The sequence below is a fragment of the Phymastichus coffea genome, unplaced genomic scaffold (genome assembly GCF_024137745.1).
Source record: "Phymastichus coffea isolate CEN01 unplaced genomic scaffold, Cenicafe_Pcof_1.1 PCOF00033, whole genome shotgun sequence".
Classification (NCBI taxonomy): domain Eukaryota; kingdom Metazoa; phylum Arthropoda; class Insecta; order Hymenoptera; family Eulophidae; genus Phymastichus; species Phymastichus coffea.
Genome location: NW_026706844.1, coordinates 2,781,900 through 2,803,989, shown reverse-complemented (window position 1 = coordinate 2,803,989; position 22,090 = coordinate 2,781,900). Strand labels below are relative to the sequence as shown.

General features: G+C 32.2%; 1 protein-coding gene across 1 annotated transcript in view; it reads right to left on the bottom strand.

Moving 5' to 3' along the window:
• Positions 1–22,090, bottom strand: part of LOC131663368 (uncharacterized) — a 42,316-nt gene that overhangs the window by 3,583 nt on the left and 16,643 nt on the right. The gene's annotated exons all lie outside the window — the stretch shown is intronic.

Here is a 22,090-nt window from a genome sequence, read left to right as displayed (position 1 = left end):
AAGACTTTCAATTCTCCTCCTATAAATTTATGCTAGATGAAGATGCGGTTTGCGACAAGCTTTACGAAAAAACATCATGTTATTTTCGTAAGGAAAAGCTGAGCATGAATCAAGAGACTCGAAATTTTTATAGTCTTCGTGTAAATGTAGAAGAACATGAGTGACGTACGATAAGAACTCTAAACCAAAGATTTCTTCAGCTCTAACGACGTAGATTTTAATAAATTCTTCAGCGTATGCAAGAAGATTTTCAGAAGAACCTGGACACAAAAAAATTCGTATAGAACAGCTCAGAAGTAGAAAATGTAAATAAACGACAGTTTCGATTAAACCTGAAAAAACTACGGGGCCAGTATATACAAGTACTTGTCGAAACTCGGTAGCCTTGAATTTACTATAATTTGTTATATCTACGGGTTTTCGTGAAAATTCCTCAGGACAATATTATTTTATTAAAACTAGTCTTTTATTCACTTGTGAGATTGCGATTTTACTCATTTTTGAACTTTGAGAGAATTTACCATCTATAATAGCTTCTAAAAATTTTTTTGTTACTCCCATGGCGACTAGATAATGGAAAATAACGTTTGATACGAATTGGAATGGTAGCCTGTCGAGAGCCCCCACTCCCTCCTTATGATACTCACCATCAACTTTGGAAATGTACTCTTCGTTTGTACGAGGAGGATGATTTACTCCTGGAAAAACCATTACAGAGCTTTGGCGAATAAATTGACCTTGTACCTAGTATTTTGAACAAGGTACCCGAGAGTTGTGACCCATATGTCCAATAATAAAGGCTCGGGCAGGAGCATCCGCAATAAAACATCTCAATTTCATAGGAATTATTCTACCATTGAAGTGAACGCCATTGTTTGCTAATATAGAAAGAAGATCATCAACGAAACGCTCCATCATTTTTACAGGATCAGTAGGTTTCTTAAAACCCTTCCATATGCTAGCAAGCTCCGGTTTGCTACCAACTATATTAGCAATCCGAATACAAATAGGCCATATCCTGATTGAAGAAGATTTGTGTAAGGAAGCTTTATCTGTACTGAAATCAAGTTCTAACATTTCTGGAACATTTTGAGGAGAAATTGATTGGAGGGTCGTTAAAATTGCATTTTCAACGCCAAAATGAAGATATTCACCTCCAGCAATATTTGTAATGGAAGCTTTATCGTGGGGAGTACGCAAAATTGTACGTGGATCCTTGTGCAAACTAGCAAGGCAAGAGTGTGAACGTATAACATTCATCACAGCTTTTATTTGAATCTGGTTCATATCGGTATCTATAATGCATCTCCTAGGCGTTTTTCAAAATTTTGCAAACTGTCATCTTCGTTTGAAGGATATTGACGATTCTAAAGAGGAAGATGATGAATCTACATGATCAGCATTTGATTCATCTCCATCAGATACATTATTATCTCTTACGATCACTGTATGGTTTTCATCACCAATATCAAAAGTGTTGCAGCCTAAATTATCATGATTGTCTGCTGGTTGATTTATAAGAGGATTTACGTCAGCCTGTTCGGAATCTAATTCTTTCTGCATTAACGCACGTTTACGCGATTTAAAAATCTTACGCTTTAATTGTTGACGATATTGCAGAGAGTAATCTTCAAAATTTTTACGCGTTATTATATTATTTATTTGAGACATTTTTATTAGAATCAATTTAACTAGGAGGATAAATTATTATAATACAGTAACTACTATTTACCAGTTTTATATACTTTTCTTTCTAAATGTTTAGCGTAAATAAATTTCAGAGCTATATGTTACCAGTATAATATATATGAATGCGTTACTTTATAAATACTCGCCTTCCGATTGAGCTGCAAATCTATAAAAGAAATTAAAAAGCTAATCTTAGTTCATAATTTTTACCACCAACAGTAGTGGAAGATTCATAAATAAGTTTATTAAAAAAAATACCGACTTCACATTTATATTTGGGATTACTGGAAAGTGGAGACGCGGAATCCAGAGAGAGAGAGACAAAGATAAAGTAGTTTAACTAATAATTATGGTAATTAATAAAAACAAATAAAAAGATTGGCGTTTTGTGCGTTCTTCTAGATAATGTCTTTTTAAAATTCACAAATAATGTAGACTATTCATATTGAATGATTGCTTAAAAAATTTCATAAATCTTAAAAATATTTTAAAATGGGAAAGTCGTTCTTGAATTGAATTTAAACAAATTTAATATACTAAAAATGAAAAAATACTTCATTTATACCTGTAAGTTATGATTAAAATGAAAAAAAGAAGTTTCCATGATCAAAAAAGTTGCGCATGCGTGTATTTAACTTTTCACACCCAAAATAACATTAATGATGTTTTTTCTTTTTTCTCCATGCACCGTAATCATTCAATCACCTTATAACTTATTACGTTTAAATTACTTTGCCAATTGCAGAAATTACTACTAAATCTTATTTTTCACTTTTAATTTTTATAATAACTATATTCACGCATGCGTATTTGCATATCGGCGTCTCAGCTAGAGATTTGTGAATCTGACGCTCAAAAAAATTTTTTAATCATATTTTTGAGTTTTCATGAGCTAAAACGTTTTCTCCGTTTTTCCAGATTATGTCTCCGCTTGAAATTTTATTTCCGGATTTTCCGTTTTTAAGAAAATTGCGAAAAAAAATCGGGCGTTCGTACAGCGCGCAAAATGCATTAAACATTTTTCTCCTGTTTAAAAAGAAATAATATCGATAGCGGATGATAACTCCTTATTCCCGGATTACGAAACAATTTTCCTTTTGTCGATTTTCTTTCAAAAATTAAGGAAAATGTAAAAATTAGTAATATGCGGCAGTTAGTCGATAAAACAGGTAAAACGTTTGCTAATCACCAGATATCCCTATATGAGTTCTACATTGCGTAATTATAATAATAAGTAATTTAAATTCTACTCAATTAACCATTCACATTTTATGTACACCCAACGTGGATTGAATCGCGACCCCCCCAGTTAGGTTGGTATGAGACTATGAGTGCTACTTTCAGTCCGTAACGGTGGTTTTCAGATCGGCCATAGTATAACGCTCGTTCTTAAATTATATAATTAAAACCTAAAATCAAATAATCATGCATCTAAATTCATTGTTCGGCAAACAATTAATTTTAAACCTAAAAGCAAATTAGTAACGTTTTAGCTTTTTATCGTATCTTAAAACGAATTTTCATTTTTGAATTTTCCCGCGGTTTCTTCGTTCCGATGCAACGACGGAATTCTCATACCAACCATATTCAAAAATGAAAATTCGTTTTAAGATACGATAAAAAGCTAAAACGTTACTAATTTGTTTTTAGGTTTAAAATTAATTGTTTGCAAACAATGAATTTAGATGCATGATTATTTGATTTTAGGTTTTAATTATATAATTCAAGAACGAGCGTTATACTATGGCCGATCTGAAAACCACCGTTACGGACTGAAAGTAGCACTCTACCAACCTAACTGGGGGGGGGGTCGCAATTCAATTCACGTTGGGTGTACACCCAATATTTATTTATTTATTTACTATCTACAATAGAATTTTCCCGCGGTTTCTTCGTTCCGATGCAACGACGGAATTCTCATACCAACCTAACTGGGGGGGTCGCGATTCAATCCACGTTGGGTGTACATAAACATAAATAATTTTTTCTAAGGTTTTCTATAAGTTTGTCAACATGTCAATTTTATAATTAATATTTTAACTATATAAAATAACATAATTCTGAACAAAGTAATAAAAAAATTGATAGTTTATTTTAACCTGACCTGTATATTAAAGTATTTTTATAATATGCTACAATTGATTATTACTTTAAATTGTTAAGAAGAATGGAAGTAAAATTAAGTTCGTTATTAAATAATTCAACAAATATAAAACTAAGCTATAAGTTTTTGATCAATGATTGTTTTTTTCAATTTTAACTAGTCAATTCAATTTTTTTATTACTTTGTTCAGAATTATGTTATTTTATATAGTTAAAATATTAATTATAAAATTGACATGTTGACAAACTTATAGAAAACCTTAGAAAAAATTATTTATGTATATGTACATAAAATGTGAATGGTTAATTGAGTAGAATTTAAATTACTTATTATTATAATTACGCAATGTAGAACTCATATAGGGATATCTGGTGATTAGCAAACGTTTTACCTGTTTTATCGACTAACTGCCGCATATTACTAATTTTTATATTTTCCTTAATTTTTGATAGAAAATCGACAAAAGGAAAATTGTTTCGTAATCCGGGAATAAGGAGCTATCATCCGCTATTGATATTATTTCTTTTTAAACAGGAGAAAAATGTTTAATGCATTTTGCGCGCTGTACGAACGCCCGATTTTTTTTCGCAATTTTCTTAAAAACGGAAAATCCGGAAATAAAATTTCAAGCGGAGACATAATCCGGAAAAACGGAGAAAACGTTTTAGCTCATGAAAACTCAAAAATATGATTAAAAAATTTTTTTGGGCGCCAGATTCACAAGTCTCTCAGCTAGAGATCCACTGCTATCTATAGTAAAGTAGAGTATATATTGAATTTCTTTAAAATTGACCGATTATAGTTATAACGGTCTTGTTTATTGCAGGGCATTTACTCAATTGTGCATTCCAGTGTCAACAATTTTAGCCAACTTGATTCTACTAATAAACTTTAAGCTGGTAGTAATTTGTTTATTAACAGGATTTCTTTACGAAGATGTCAGAATCATTCTGTGAACGTCCTTAGCTGCTGTATAACCTGACTTGCTTTTTTTTATAGCTAAATACAAGTTTAAAAATCTATTAATGACGATCCAGAAAATCTCATCATACAGCCATCCATCCCATCAGATATGTTGCCAATTAAAAATTTTTATTTAATTAAACATAAAAAAACTTGTTGCTTTGTGAATGTTTTCTTTTGTTTGCAGGCATAAAATCCCAAGGAGAATGCTTATTATCAACAATTTATACAGATGATTATCAAGAAACATACATCAGAGATTGTGTCATATCCAAAGAGTACACAGTGGCTTGCAGCAAATTGTTAATTCAATATAAAGCACCCATATTTACTTTTTCACCATGATTGTAAAATTGCAATAGATATTACAGAATACATTGGACCAGTTGTATGTACCATTGGTGATTTAATAAAACAATGAACAGCAAAACTATATACAAAAAGTAAACATGGTTTTATAAACTCGTGCCTTCCATACTAACATATTCAATACTGGCATTGCAAATAGCAGTAGTAATATTGGTTGTGAATATGAAGATGAATCATCAGATTTGGTTGCTATTATGAAATCTAAACCACAATCCACGATAAAAAAGTAACTTACAATGATCATAAAGTTATTGCAGCTAATATTACTTATGAGATCCTGTCACTAGAGAGATACCATAATATTTGATCGTTATAATTATTTAGCTACAATAACTTTATCAGCATTCTAAGTCACTTTTTTGTCGTGGATTGCAGTTTGTTTTTGGTACTAACACCAGCACCTGGTAATTCGTTGTCATAATCACAACTAAAATTGCTACTATTATTTATAATGACAGTCTTAAGTGTGCTAGTATTCAATGCACAAGTTTGCAAAACTATATTTAATTTTTCTTCACTATATTATTACTATATTATAATTTTTCAATACTATATTAGCATGCATTTCAATATATTGCCCTTGTCATTTAAAGTTGTGATTAGCCTTAGTTGTCCATTTAATCATAAAAAATTTTAATTACTAAAACACAATTTTATTTTTTATCTTATTTTACTTCTTTAATAATTTATATAAATACTGATTATGCATCATTATTGATTGTATTACAGTCATCACAATTCAATAAATTAGCTTATTGATCAATAGAATTTCAAAAAAATTGTTAATAATTCTTATTTTTACTTACTTTTATTTTAACTGCGACTCTCCACCACAAGGAACACTTTCACAATTAATTGTTACAATAATAGTACACTAACAATTACAATTATTTATGATTAAATCGTTCAATAGGAATCACACTGACTGGTAAAGAATGTGAAACTTTTTAAAAGAACGTTTTTCAAAAATATCGTTGTTAACCGATGACGATCGAATGTATGGTACATACGTGAATGTTTGGCTGTTGACAGTGAGTGCAGCCACACTCGTTCCGGACAGAGGAAGTGGCAGGAGAATGCGCGGGAGATCACACCAGATTCAAATTTTGGTTCGACACAGACAAATCTTTATTTTTGTTGGCGTTGTACAGCGACGTGTGGAAACTTGCGCGCGTCGGGATCCGTGAGCGTCACAAACAGGGCACGCCTGTTAGTAGAGAGCGGCTGACGCTCCAGGATGAGCAGACGATGATGTTCCTCGGCGGCGATGACACGTGCTGTCGTATCCTGTTGCGGTGGTAGACGCTGGTACAGCGTTCGGGTTGTTGACGGGCAGCGGTTCGGAAGATACTGTTCTTTTGCCTTGCGATGGGCGACTTTATATAGGCCGCCAGGCCGGGACGCAATCTTAAGAGCCGCTTAGGGATGACCAGACTAACAGGATTATCTGGCCATCATCCCCCCTAAGCCTCGTCTCCTAATCCGGCTAATCCAAACTGGAGCCGTTTTTCCCGCCGCGGATCCAGGCCCGCAGGTGGCGGCACCAACCGGGGCTCGACCGCCACAAATGTATGGACATTCAAATATATATTTTGTACACAAAAGTAAAATTATTACAAAGAAATAAAAAAACAGGAACATATATTTAATATATTTCTATTATCAAATACTTTATTAATTTTATTAAAAATACATTAATATGAAAAAATAATCAATGCACGTAATGATACCTTTCGAATTTATTTTTTCACGTGACCGCAGAATGACAGTATTCTGACGGTACGGCGTGCGGCATTTGGGACTTGCATTATGCGCGCATTCTGACGGCACGGCGTGACGAGCACGCGCGTACAAGACCGTGCTGGCACGCTATATGTTATCTGGCTATCGGGTTTATAAATTCAACGAGCGAGTTCCCTGCCGTTTGTTGATGGCCGATACGATCTAGAGAGAAATGGATGAACCACAAGATCACCACACGATATATATAAACATATCTAAGTTTTCAAAACAACCTTGCATTGTATTAAATCAAACCAGAATAAAAACAGAAAATAAAATAAATATATATATTAAAAAGAAATATAGAATATGGATAGAAGAAATGAGATTCAATTGAAAATCATCAAAGTAACCAGAGAACTGTATTTAGATAAGTGTTATTTATTTTTCGATACTTTGTGCGCAAAATAGCGTCTTTCCCGCATGCTCGGCAGAAAACGTGCGTTGAAAATCGGACTTTCCACATGTCGTATTAATAAATATGGTACGGCAGATGTTCGGGAATGAGTTTCTTGTCTCGTGTACCTTTCTACCGTTTGGATGTAAACGCCACACGAGATAAGAATCTACTTTCCCGCACTTGTATCGTAATGTACTATTATCTTATTCAATCTCATTTGAAGTTATTTAAAGAAATTGATACTTTGTGATTCTTTTTAGCATCCTATCACTTGAATAGGCGTAGAAGATTTCTCCATGTAGAATATGCAATGAGGAGGAGACAAGTAGATTATTGAATAGTCGGATTAGTTGGATCCCAATCTCTTTCAACTAAGACAGTGACAACAGAGTTACATCCGTTACCAGTGTTTTGTGGTAGCTGTGATTAATATTATTAATAAGACCATTGCAATCATATGATATACATAACTTTATCATGAGCATTGCAATGTCATCGGTTCAAGATATTATACTCTTGAAGCAGAGATGCAAGCACTTGATTTCACAGGACTTGTTGATAGAGTTTTTTTTCTACATGACAAGTGTATCAATATAAATATAATTGGATCGCTGCAATTGATGATCACCCAATCAGTTCTGTGAAAACAAGTACTTGCATACCTTTTTCATGAGTATAATATCTGGAACCGATAGTATTGCATTGGGTAACAGAATGCTCATAACAAAGTTATATAAAGCATATGATTGCAATGGACTTATTAATAGCATAAATCACAGCTATCACAAAACCTTTGAGGAAAATCAAACCTCATTCAATAAGTCCTGTGAAACTAAATGCTTATATGTTTGCTTCAAGAGTATAATGTCTTGAACCGATGGCATTGCAATGCTCATGATAGTTATGTGTATCATATGATTGCAATGGACTTATTAATAACATTAATCACAGTTACCACAAAACACTGGTAATGGATCTAACTCTGTTGTCACTGTCTTAGTTGAAAGAGATTGAGATCCAACTAATACGACTATTTAATAATCTAGTTGTCTCCTCCTCTTTGCATATTCTACGTAGAGAAATCTTCTACGCCTACTCAAGTGATAGGATGCTAAAAAGACCACAAAGTATCAATTTCTTTAAATAACTTTAAATGACATTGAATAAGATAAAATAAATAACACTTAACTAAATACAGTCTTTTGATGACTTTGATGATTTTCAATTGAATCTCATTTCTTCTCCATATTCGATATTTCTTTTCAATATATTTATTTTATCTTTTGTTTTCATTTTGGCTTGATTTAATACAATGCAAGGTTGTTTTGAAAACTTAGTTACATTCACATATATACGTAGCAAAAAACATTTTTGAATCGTGTCATGTTACCAGATCAATCAAGCTGACATTTTCCATTTAAAATCGGTGGACAGAATCTACCTCAGGAGACTATACATAATGGGAAAAATAGTTTTAGTTTATGAATAATGTCGAAATATTATTGATTAATAATTTGAATGAACAAGGCATTTTATTTAGTTATTCGCTTTCATCTTTGTTTCTAATTATTGTATTGAGATGAGCCGTACAATATTAGATTTCTGTTAAAATTTGTTAACAAGGTTCAATATCTTTCGAAATTAAATAAATTAATTTTACCAACAATAATTGTTATTAGTTGCAGAAATGTTAAAAATTATACATGATTATATATACTGTATTCTTTAATTCAAATTAACTAGTTTTACACGTATTACAGTGGTTCATTTTTTTAAAATTTATTTACGACAGGAGTAGTACGCCACCAAAGTTAATATAATAAGTTTATAACTCTCTACAGATAACCGGATCAGCTTCGTATTATTCATTATAAAAAGTTATACTGATTCAGGGGATGTTTATAAAATTCATTTATATTTACCTAGTATATAGCCATTTATACTTTTTAATATTTCTACAATCAATGCAAAATATTATTGTTAAAATAAATTAATTTAAATTTTAATAAATATTGATCATTGTGTTAAATTTTATTATAAATCTAATGCCGCAAGGCTCATCTTGATGTTAATTGAGTAGAATTTAAATTACTTATTATTATAATTACGCAATGTAGAACTCATATAGGGATATCTGGTGATTAGCAAACGTTTTACCTGTTTTATCGACTAACTGCCGCATATTACTAATTTTTATATTTTCCTTAATTTTTGATAGAAAATCGACAAAAGGAAAATTGTTTCGTAATCCGGGAATAAGGAGCTATCATCCGCTATTGATATTATTTCTTTTTAAACAGGAGAAAAATGTTTAATGCATTTTGCGCGCTGTACGAACGCCCGATTTTTTTTCGCAATTTTCTTAAAAACGGAAAATCCGGAAATAAAATTTCAAGCGGAGACATAATCCGGAAAAACGGAGAAAACGTTTTAGCTCATGAAAACTCAAAAATATGATTAAAAAATTTTTTTGGGCGCCAGATTCACAAGTCTCTCAGCTAGAGATCCACTGCTATCTATAGTAAAGTAGAGTATATATTGAATTTCTTTAAAATTGACCGATTATAGTTATAACGGTCTTGTTTATTGCAGGGCATTTACTCAATTGTGCATTCCAGTGTCAACAATTTTAGCCAACTTGATTCTACTAATAAACTTTAAGCTGGTAGTAATTTGTTTATTAACAGGATTTCTTTACGAAGATGTCAGAATCATTCTGTGAACGTCCTTAGCTGCTGTATAACCTGACTTGCTTTTTTTTATAGCTAAATACAAGTTTAAAAATCTATTAATGACGATCCAGAAAATCTCATCATACAGCCATCCATCCCATCAGATATGTTGCCAATTAAAAATTTTTATTTAATTAAACATAAAAAAACTTGTTGCTTTGTGAATGTTTTCTTTTGTTTGCAGGCATAAAATCCCAAGGAGAATGCTTATTATCAACAATTTATACAGATGATTATCAAGAAACATACATCAGAGATTGTGTCATATCCAAAGAGTACACAGTGGCTTGCAGCAAATTGTTAATTCAATATAAAGCACCCATATTTACTTTTTCACCATGATTGTAAAATTGCAATAGATATTACAGAATACATTGGACCAGTTGTATGTACCATTGGTGATTTAATAAAACAATGAACAGCAAAACTATATACAAAAAGTAAACATGGTTTTATAAACTCGTGCCTTCCATACTAACATATTCAATACTGGCATTGCAAATAGCAGTAGTAATATTGGTTGTGAATATGAAGATGAATCATCAGATTTGGTTGCTATTATGAAATCTAAACCACAATCCACGATAAAAAAGTAACTTACAATGATCATAAAGTTATTGCAGCTAATATTACTTATGAGATCCTGTCACTAGAGAGATACCATAATATTTGATCGTTATAATTATTTAGCTACAATAACTTTATCAGCATTCTAAGTCACTTTTTTGTCGTGGATTGCAGTTTGTTTTTGGTACTAACACCAGCACCTGGTAATTCGTTGTCATAATCACAACTAAAATTGCTACTATTATTTATAATGACAGTCTTAAGTGTGCTAGTATTCAATGCACAAGTTTGCAAAACTATATTTAATTTTTCTTCACTATATTATTACTATATTATAATTTTTCAATACTATATTAGCATGCATTTCAATATATTGCCCTTGTCATTTAAAGTTGTGATTAGCCTTAGTTGTCCATTTAATCATAAAAAATTTTAATTACTAAAACACAATTTTATTTTTTATCTTATTTTACTTCTTTAATAATTTATATAAATACTGATTATGCATCATTATTGATTGTATTACAGTCATCACAATTCAATAAATTAGCTTATTGATCAATAGAATTTCAAAAAAATTGTTAATAATTCTTATTTTTACTTACTTTTATTTTAACTGCGACTCTCCACCACAAGGAACACTTTCACAATTAATTGTTACAATAATAGTACACTAACAATTACAATTATTTATGATTAAATCGTTCAATAGGAATCACACTGACTGGTAAAGAATGTGAAACTTTTTAAAAGAACGTTTTTCAAAAATATCGTTGTTAACCGATGACGATCGAATGTATGGTACATACGTGAATGTTTGGCTGTTGACAGTGAGTGCAGCCACACTCGTTCCGGACAGAGGAAGTGGCAGGAGAATGCGCGGGAGATCACACCAGATTCAAATTTTGGTTCGACACAGACAAATCTTTATTTTTGTTGGCGTTGTACAGCGACGTGTGGAAACTTGCGCGCGTCGGGATCCGTGAGCGTCACAAACAGGGCACGCCTGTTAGTAGAGAGCGGCTGACGCTCCAGGATGAGCAGACGATGATGTTCCTCGGCGGCGATGACACGTGCTGTCGTATCCTGTTGCGGTGGTAGACGCTGGTACAGCGTTCGGGTTGTTGACGGGCAGCGGTTCGGAAGATACTGTTCTTTTGCCTTGCGATGGGCGACTTTATATAGGCCGCCAGGCCGGGACGCAATCTTAAGAGCCGCTTAGGGATGACCAGACTAACAGGATTATCTGGCCATCATCCCCCCTAAGCCTCGTCTCCTAATCCGGCTAATCCAAACTGGAGCCGTTTTTCCCGCCGCGGATCCAGGCCCGCAGGTGGCGGCACCAACCGGGGCTCGACCGCCACAAATGTATGGACATTCAAATATATATTTTGTACACAAAAGTAAAATTATTACAAAGAAATAAAAAAACAGGAACATATATTTAATATATTTCTATTATCAAATACTTTATTAATTTTATTAAAAATACATTAATATGAAAAAATAATCAATGCACGTAATGATACCTTTCGAATTTATTTTTTCACGTGACCGCAGAATGACAGTATTCTGACGGTACGGCGTGCGGCATTTGGGACTTGCATTATGCGCGCATTCTGACGGCACGGCGTGACGAGCACGCGCGTACAAGACCGTGCTGGCACGCTATATGTTATCTGGCTATCGGGTTTATAAATTCAACGAGCGAGTTCCCTGCCGTTTGTTGATGGCCGATACGATCTAGAGAGAAATGGATGAACCACAAGATCACCACACGATATATATAAACATATCTAAGTTTTCAAAACAACCTTGCATTGTATTAAATCAAACCAGAATAAAAACAGAAAATAAAATAAATATATATATTAAAAAGAAATATAGAATATGGATAGAAGAAATGAGATTCAATTGAAAATCATCAAAGTAACCAGAGAACTGTATTTAGATAAGTGTTATTTATTTTTCGATACTTTGTGCGCAAAATAGCGTCTTTCCCGCATGCTCGGCAGAAAACGTGCGTTGAAAATCGGACTTTCCACATGTCGTATTAATAAATATGGTACGGCAGATGTTCGGGAATGAGTTTCTTGTCTCGTGTACCTTTCTACCGTTTGGATGTAAACGCCACACGAGATAAGAATCTACTTTCCCGCACTTGTATCGTAATGTACTATTATCTTATTCAATCTCATTTGAAGTTATTTAAAGAAATTGATACTTTGTGATTCTTTTTAGCATCCTATCACTTGAATAGGCGTAGAAGATTTCTCCATGTAGAATATGCAATGAGGAGGAGACAAGTAGATTATTGAATAGTCGGATTAGTTGGATCCCAATCTCTTTCAACTAAGACAGTGACAACAGAGTTACATCCGTTACCAGTGTTTTGTGGTAGCTGTGATTAATATTATTAATAAGACCATTGCAATCATATGATATACATAACTTTATCATGAGCATTGCAATGTCATCGGTTCAAGATATTATACTCTTGAAGCAGAGATGCAAGCACTTGATTTCACAGGACTTGTTGATAGAGTTTTTTTTCTACATGACAAGTGTATCAATATAAATATAATTGGATCGCTGCAATTGATGATCACCCAATCAGTTCTGTGAAAACAAGTACTTGCATACCTTTTTCATGAGTATAATATCTGGAACCGATAGTATTGCATTGGGTAACAGAATGCTCATAACAAAGTTATATAAAGCATATGATTGCAATGGACTTATTAATAGCATAAATCACAGCTATCACAAAACCTTTGAGGAAAATCAAACCTCATTCAATAAGTCCTGTGAAACTAAATGCTTATATGTTTGCTTCAAGAGTATAATGTCTTGAACCGATGGCATTGCAATGCTCATGATAGTTATGTGTATCATATGATTGCAATGGACTTATTAATAACATTAATCACAGTTACCACAAAACACTGGTAATGGATCTAACTCTGTTGTCACTGTCTTAGTTGAAAGAGATTGAGATCCAACTAATACGACTATTTAATAATCTAGTTGTCTCCTCCTCTTTGCATATTCTACGTAGAGAAATCTTCTACGCCTACTCAAGTGATAGGATGCTAAAAAGACCACAAAGTATCAATTTCTTTAAATAACTTTAAATGACATTGAATAAGATAAAATAAATAACACTTAACTAAATACAGTCTTTTGATGACTTTGATGATTTTCAATTGAATCTCATTTCTTCTCCATATTCGATATTTCTTTTCAATATATTTATTTTATCTTTTGTTTTCATTTTGGCTTGATTTAATACAATGCAAGGTTGTTTTGAAAACTTAGTTACATTCACATATATACGTAGCAAAAAACATTTTTGAATCGTGTCATGTTACCAGATCAATCAAGCTGACATTTTCCATTTAAAATCGGTGGACAGAATCTACCTCAGGAGACTATACATAATGGGAAAAATAGTTTTAGTTTATGAATAATGTCGAAATATTATTGATTAATAATTTGAATGAACAAGGCATTTTATTTAGTTATTCGCTTTCATCTTTGTTTCTAATTATTGTATTGAGATGAGCCGTACAATATTAGATTTCTGTTAAAATTTGTTAACAAGGTTCAATATCTTTCGAAATTAAATAAATTAATTTTACCAACAATAATTGTTATTAGTTGCAGAAATGTTAAAAATTATACATGATTATATATACTGTATTCTTTAATTCAAATTAACTAGTTTTACACGTATTACAGTGGTTCATTTTTTTAAAATTTATTTACGACAGGAGTAGTACGCCACCAAAGTTAATATAATAAGTTTATAACTCTCTACAGATAACCGGATCAGCTTCGTATTATTCATTATAAAAAGTTATACTGATTCAGGGGATGTTTATAAAATTCATTTATATTTACCTAGTATATAGCCATTTATACTTTTTAATATTTCTACAATCAATGCAAAATATTATTGTTAAAATAAATTAATTTAAATTTTAATAAATATTGATCATTGTGTTAAATTTTATTATAAATCTAATGCCGCAAGGCTCATCTTGATATGATAATTAGCAAAAATATATAAGTAAATACTAAATAAAGTGCGTTTTCATTAAAATTATTAATAAACATTGTTCTGATACCTCTTATAAACCAAGACTTTTTTTCTCATTATGTACATGTTCTTCCGCGACGAAAGTAAAAATAACGCACTGTTCGGAAATAGTACATTACTATACAAGTATCTACTTTCCCGCACTTGTACCGTAATATACTATATATATATATTATTATATTATTCTTGAAAATAAAGATATACATTTTTTGCTGATACTTTAAAAATATAAATGTTTATAAATAATAATAAATAATAAATAAAATTTTTAAAATGTGTATTTTTATTTAAAAAACCAATAATAATAATATAATAAATAATATAAAGCATAAATTTTTTCAAAATGCTGTCACAATGCGTGCATTCAACAAGCATTTCGGTGTAGCAGAACGGGAAGGCATAATGTCGGCATAAGTTCCGCACGCCGTGCCAAACGTTACCATGCATACTGTCACAACTCACAATGCGCACAATGAGCGCACGGCGTGCTTGCAGAATGCCGCCAGAATGCGGATACACGGACGTTACGGAGCCGCGCATTCTGGCGGCATAGTGCCGGTACTGTGCTATCTGGGTGGAAAGATTGCATCAAATAAACATTTAGTACAAGACGTATATTAAAATTTTCTAAACCGTTCTAATGTTGTAGCTATATTATCGTAGATTGTCATTTTTACGCTGGCCATCGTGATTTTTACGAGAAAATTCTCGTTCTCTCCTGCTATTGTAATACTCATTTTTGATATTGTTAAAATACTTATAATATTGCAACAGATTAGTCAGAGTTGAGATGAGAGAAGTCTTATTTCAATCATATTCGTACATAAATAGCATAGCAGAAAATAATCTTGAAGCGCTTCTGAAAGAATTAGACGTTGCATTAAATAGTATCGTTTTATCTGAAACCTTAAAATTTCACGTTTTATTTTATTTATTTCACAAATATGTTAAAAAAAGCTGCAGTGTAATTTTCATCGCTGAATTTATGATAATATCATTTCGTTAAGACTACAAAACCTGCGAATTCGTTAATCTAATATTATTATTGCTGATTGTAGATGTAATTAGTGTAACATCTGGCATACTTCTCCTGATTTCCCTATTACTCTAGAAAACAAGTCACTCACCTACGTGTTAGACCTTATAAATAGGCGCGCATATACATCTGCTGGGGCTGCGAGCGATAAAAAGGCCATAAAAATGCATGCTGTCTGTTTTTCGGTGATAAGAACAGAATCTCTGGAAAATTCTACTATTATCGAAAGTATAAATAGTAGATTAAAATATAAAAAAAAGTTTTTAAAAGCTCCCATGCGAAATTTCGTAAAATAAATAGTTTAAGAGTAATATAAAAAAGAAGATAAATATTTTTTAATATACTTTTATAATTCAAGAATATTCATTTAAATTATGAAAATAAATACATTTAATAGCATGAATTAGAATATAAATAATTTGAATAGAACTTGTTATTAGAATAAGTCTAAAATTATAACTAATTAGGTTTAAACAATCAATTATAATCTTTAGGCAATTACAACTCGAAATAAATATTGCATATTAATTTATAACCTTTACAAAAAGATTAATAACTAGTAGAATTAATTTAAATACTGAAAGTTGTTTAATAATCACTAATTATTTAAAACAAAACCGCAACATTATACGAGTTGTAATTGTTTGGAAGAACTGTTTGGTTCTTGTTAATCAATTAATTACTCTATTAAAACTTTATAAATAAAAATATACTAATATTACAATAGAAATTAAGAGAATTCATGCCTAGGTCGCCATCTCTTGAGAGAACCCTCAGGTGGAAGCGTAGCTTAGGGGAGTAACCAAAAAAGAAGTGACCACTCTGGACCAATTAGAAAACGCCGCGGCGACGCTGGGGCCCATAATAATAGAGGTTCACGCCCACTCTATAATAGTCCAGTAAAAATAGGCCTGAAATGTTTTTGTCACGGAAGTGGATGCATTTTTGATATATGGTAAATTGAGGTCGAAAAAGACGATTCTGAAATTTGCAGAGTTCTAGGTCCAAGGGTTCTATGAGAAAATCACATTTGAAACTTGTTTTCGTCTGTATCTCGCGAACGGCTGAACGTACGACAAAATAACATGTACCAATCGAAAGAGCGTGAAATTTTACATCAGAAACAATGTTTAACCCGACATCGATGAGTGGAAAATGTTGGGATAAAAAATAAATAAGAAACTTTACGTGAATAACGTAGAAGGGGAAGGCTGGAGAAGGCGCGGTATAGTATCGCTCTCCTCCGCCGCCCCTCCAAGCGTGCGCAGACAGTCGACGACACTCGGCAATCGTCGGCCTATAGCAGCCGAAGAGGGGAAACGTGCATGTACACCCAACGTGAATTGAATCGCGACCCCCCCTGTTAGGTTGATATGAGAATTCCGTCGTTGCATCGGAATGAAGAAATCGCGGGAAAATTCAAAAATGAAAATTCGTTTTAAGATACGATAAAAAGCTAAAACGTTACTAATTTGTTTTTAGGTTTAAAATTAATTGTTTGCCGAACAATGAATTTAGATGCATGATTATTTGATTTTAGATTTTAATTATATAATTTAAGAACGAGCGTTATACTATGGCCGATCTGAAACCCACCGTTACGGACTGAAAGTAGCATTCATACCAACCTAACTGGGGGGGGAGGGGGGGGGGGGGGGTCGCGATTCAATTCACGTTGGGTGTACGCGCGCTTGAATTTATTTTCGATATTTGGTGGCCGGCGATGGAGCGGTGGTCGGAAACAAGTCTTATTCTGATCTTTTAGGATTCTCTCTTTGCAACTAATCTGAAAAATACTCTCATCACAAGTACTTAAACGAATTAGTTTAACGTAAGCCCGACCTCTTAATGAACATATGTAACATCCATATCACTTAAATGACATGTGACGATGCCGAGGTAGCTAAAGCATACCATCACTTTTTATTTTCGTGGTAGCGGGTTCGAATCCCATTGAACATACTTTTTTAAGCATTTTTTTTCTGTACATCCCTTTGATGGTATACTTATATTTTATGTTTTAATTTTTGAAAAAAAAATTACTTAAAAAGTTGTATTTCCATATTTAGCTAACTTGTACCTGAAAATTACTACAAAATTACATTTGCAATGTTTACTTCATTATCGTATATTGCTATTTTTGGATAAAAGACAAATTTCATTATATTTTCGGCTTAAATACTTGGTAAGTGTATAATAATCAAATTTATGATACAACATGCGATGAATATCTATTTCTTCGCAAGAGAGTGATTGATTATAGTAAGCTAAGTTGCAAACAATTGGACAGAGGCTTTCCATGTCGCTCATAAAATTTTTAGTTCTTTCAATGTCGTAAATATTGTGAGATGATATTCTAATTATATTAAAAGACGTGAGAATTATATTAAATAATTTAGAGCGCCAGAAAATGTTGATTTATGAAAATGCACACTTCTCGTGTAATTACATAAAAAATGTATTTCTGTGTTGTTATTATTTTATTTAAACCTAATTAATACCGAGATCCCAAATAATGGTGTCATCCAATTTTGATGATTTTCACGGCAAGTTTTACACGCTGCGGTAGCGATAGTCGAGTTATAAGGCGCGTGTGGGTACTTGCAGGAATCTAGGCGTCGAAGTCGGCAGTTATATAATAATACTTTTATTATAAAGTGACAGAGCTCCAGAGAGATGTCTTTACAAGGCGAGATCGTGTACAGGACTGACTGTGCTTGTCCCTCTCGGGGGCTCACAAACTTAAGATAAGTCCCTACCACTTCCTTCAGGAATAAGTATATCCTGGGAACCGAGAGAGTCATATCGCTTAATTGTTTATTTAGGTTTGCAGCTGTCTATGTTCTATTTCATTTCTGGTCTATCATGTATTTACCGCGTACAGTTTGTTTGTTTCGGCCTATCTTATGTCTTCTACTTCAGTCGGCCCGCGTGTGCAACGAATACGCGTGTATGACATATGTTCTTAGCTACAGGAGATAACTATATTATTTTATTATTAGTTCGCATGACAATGGTGATTCAACTTCATAAAAGACAAAATAATTTTGAAATGAAAATTTGTAACCGATGAAGGTTACTTCTTTTTCCATCGGTTCCATCCACTTTAAAATAACGTAAACTGCGCAGTGATATATCCAAATGAACTGTCACCAAATGTTTATACATTTGAAAGCCATACTATATTTACCTCTTTATTCACATACACACTGTCACCAATGGTTTATATATGCTTAATATTTGGATTTCTTCATTCGCAATCGATGATTTGAGCTTCAGAACGATTCCTATCAAAGATCAGTATCGTTCTGCTTCTCATGTATGCCACCACGGCAATCGATAAAATCTATAAGAAAGATTTCATTTAAAAATAATTCTTCAAAACCAGTGTTGAGTTTTGTGTAATTCAGTTTCTGTTGTGCTAATAGGATTATCGCAGTAAGTAGAACGGGTTTATTTTTTTATATGTATGCATATAAGAAGTATCCAAGCGAAAATGATAAAAAAATGGTTTCAGTTTAAGTTTCAAAAAGTGATGATTACTATTATAAAAGTTTAAAGCAGCTGTTTGCAGTTAATATTAGTTATTCACTCAGAATATATTTCTTTTTGTATTTAATAATAGCGGATTTTACAAAAAGTAACCTATTTTAGTAGTAAGAAAAAACTATAGATAAAATAATATTTTTATAATTAGAACAAGCAAAATTGAATATGTCAAATTCAAGTAACTCAAATTGTAAATAAAATGGAATAACAGTAGTCGTTATCAATAAGAATAAGATGTATAAAAAATTTAACCACATATAACGTTTAAGTTAAAATTTGCTAAATAATTTCCTTTAATATTAGTAATATTCATTAGTAATACTTATAAGTCATATTTGTATTGTATTATCTATAATCAGTCACATCACATTCATTTATCACAATCATTCGAGAGCCCATTTTTTTTAATTTTAGTGTATTTTAAAAAAATAAAGACCTGTGCATACTTGCAGTATTATTAGTATTCTTACATCACACTTACATCACACTTAATATTTTAAAATGGAATCTCTTACTCTACCCCACTTAAACTTATGTAACGTATTGTTCAAAGTCGATAAAAATGAACAAAATGTTGATTGCTTAATCAGTTATGTTAATACGATTTATCCTGATTTAGACGAAGAACGGTTATCGCGCGTGAAAAAATAACTTAGTATTAGTTTTCTGCGCATCTTCAAAATGAAATTATCTTCTGCATTTTACAAAGAAAATGTATTCAGAAATAAAAATTTCCAGTGGTTATCAGAAAATGTTATTATTGATCTTAAAGAGGATGTCCCAAGTGGTGGCAGACCATCATTAGATAATTACGAAGGTAGTTCTACATCTACTAAGCGCAGAAAAATACTACTTCTGTCTGAAAGTTATTCAGAAGAAGAAATAAAACAGGCTTTTTATAAAAACTTAAGAGATTCTGGAAAGAAACATTTGATACATGTTATTGAATGCCTTTTAAACAATGAAGAATGCAACTTACTTACATTTACCGAAACTGAATCATTAGCTCTTATTGAGGATACAAAGTTATCTCGGTGGCAGTATGATACGATTCGAAAATGATCTAAAGAAAAGAATGCAGATATTTTTATACCTTATAAAAAGCTTGCAGAAGCAAAAGCAGAATGCTATCCTGTACCTTCAAGTATATTAATAACTGAAAAACACGTTTCCATTGATTTGAAAAGCTTTATTAGATCATACATGTAAGTGGTTACTACAAATACCTACTGTTATTTCTCTCATACCTAAAAATGTAACTGAAGTATCTCTTATAATGACTTGTAAATGGGGATGTGATGGTGCTTCTGATCAGAATGAATATAAACAAAAATTTACTGATGGCACTACATCAGACAGTAGTATTTTTATGATCTCTATGGTACCGCTTACATTAGAACAAAATATACCAAATTTAAGAAAAAAAATTTAGTCTAATCCACAATCTAGCTCGACTAGATATTGCCGAGTTATCAGTTTCGAATATATCAAAGAAACACCAGAGAACACTTGTGATAAAGTCGCTCGAATAAAATCTGAAATCAACGCTCTATCACCAACGTCATTAGAGATTGCTGGTATAAAAATTCATGTAAAGCACTCGTTGCATCTAACTATGATAGATGGAAAAGTCGTACAGACATTAACAGATACACCTTCATCCGCATCTTGTGTAATATGTAAAGCAACACCATCACAAATGAATAATTTGAATGAGTTATCGAAAAAAACTGAGATACTTGATAATTTTAAATATGGCTTATCAAGTTTGCATGCATGAATACGATTTATGGAATGTATTCTTCATATAGCATATAGATTAGATATCTGCAAGTGGGCTGCAAAATCGATTGAAGAAAAAGAACAAATGAAATTAGCTAAAACTAGGATCCAAAAAATGTTCAAAGATAAAACAGGTTTACTTATAGATTACCCAAAACAAGGGATAGGATCTTCCAATGATGGTAATACTGCAAGAAGATTTTTTCGTGATCCTGACTTGGCATCCCAAATAACAGGTGTCGACAAACAATTAATCATCAGATTTTGAATCATATTACAAACTATTGCATGTGGTATAAAAATTGACACCATGAAATTCAAGTTTTATGCAAAAGAAACTTTACAATTATATATAAATTTATATAATTGGTACTATATGCTAGCATTTGTGCATAAGATACTTTATCATGGAGATAAAATCATTGAACATTTTGCATTAATTCCAATAGGTTTATTATCTGAAGAATCTCAGGAATCTCGAAACAAGGACGTGAAGCATTACCGAAAGTTCAATACAGGAAAGTGTAGTAGAATCGCTACTAATACCGATTTGATTCATAAATTACTTATTTCATCTGATACGTCTCTAGTTTGAGATACAAAATGAAAAACACTAAACTTGAAATAGATAAGGCTGCAAAAAATATGTTAATATTGGAATAATGGTAAATTATGATTACAAGAAGAACCTTTTTAGTTTTAATCAAGAACCCAAACAGTGAGAGGCAAGGGGACTCACTTTAATCAAGCACCCCAAAGGAAACAGTCCTTACTACGTCCACGTCGTTGTTTTTGGGTAGCGCTAAAAGTAAGATTAGCTCATTTAAAGCAACAGCTTCTGAGTACTTGTGAAAAATGAAATTTTAAAGTACAATTTCAGACTTAAAATTTCTCGCTCTTTTCGAATTCGGTGTCAAAATAGAGGTTTTCTATTAAAAAACTCTGACCTTCAAATGACCTTGAAAATTATTCTAAAGTCAAATATATTTGCACAGACAGATGACTCTGATTATCC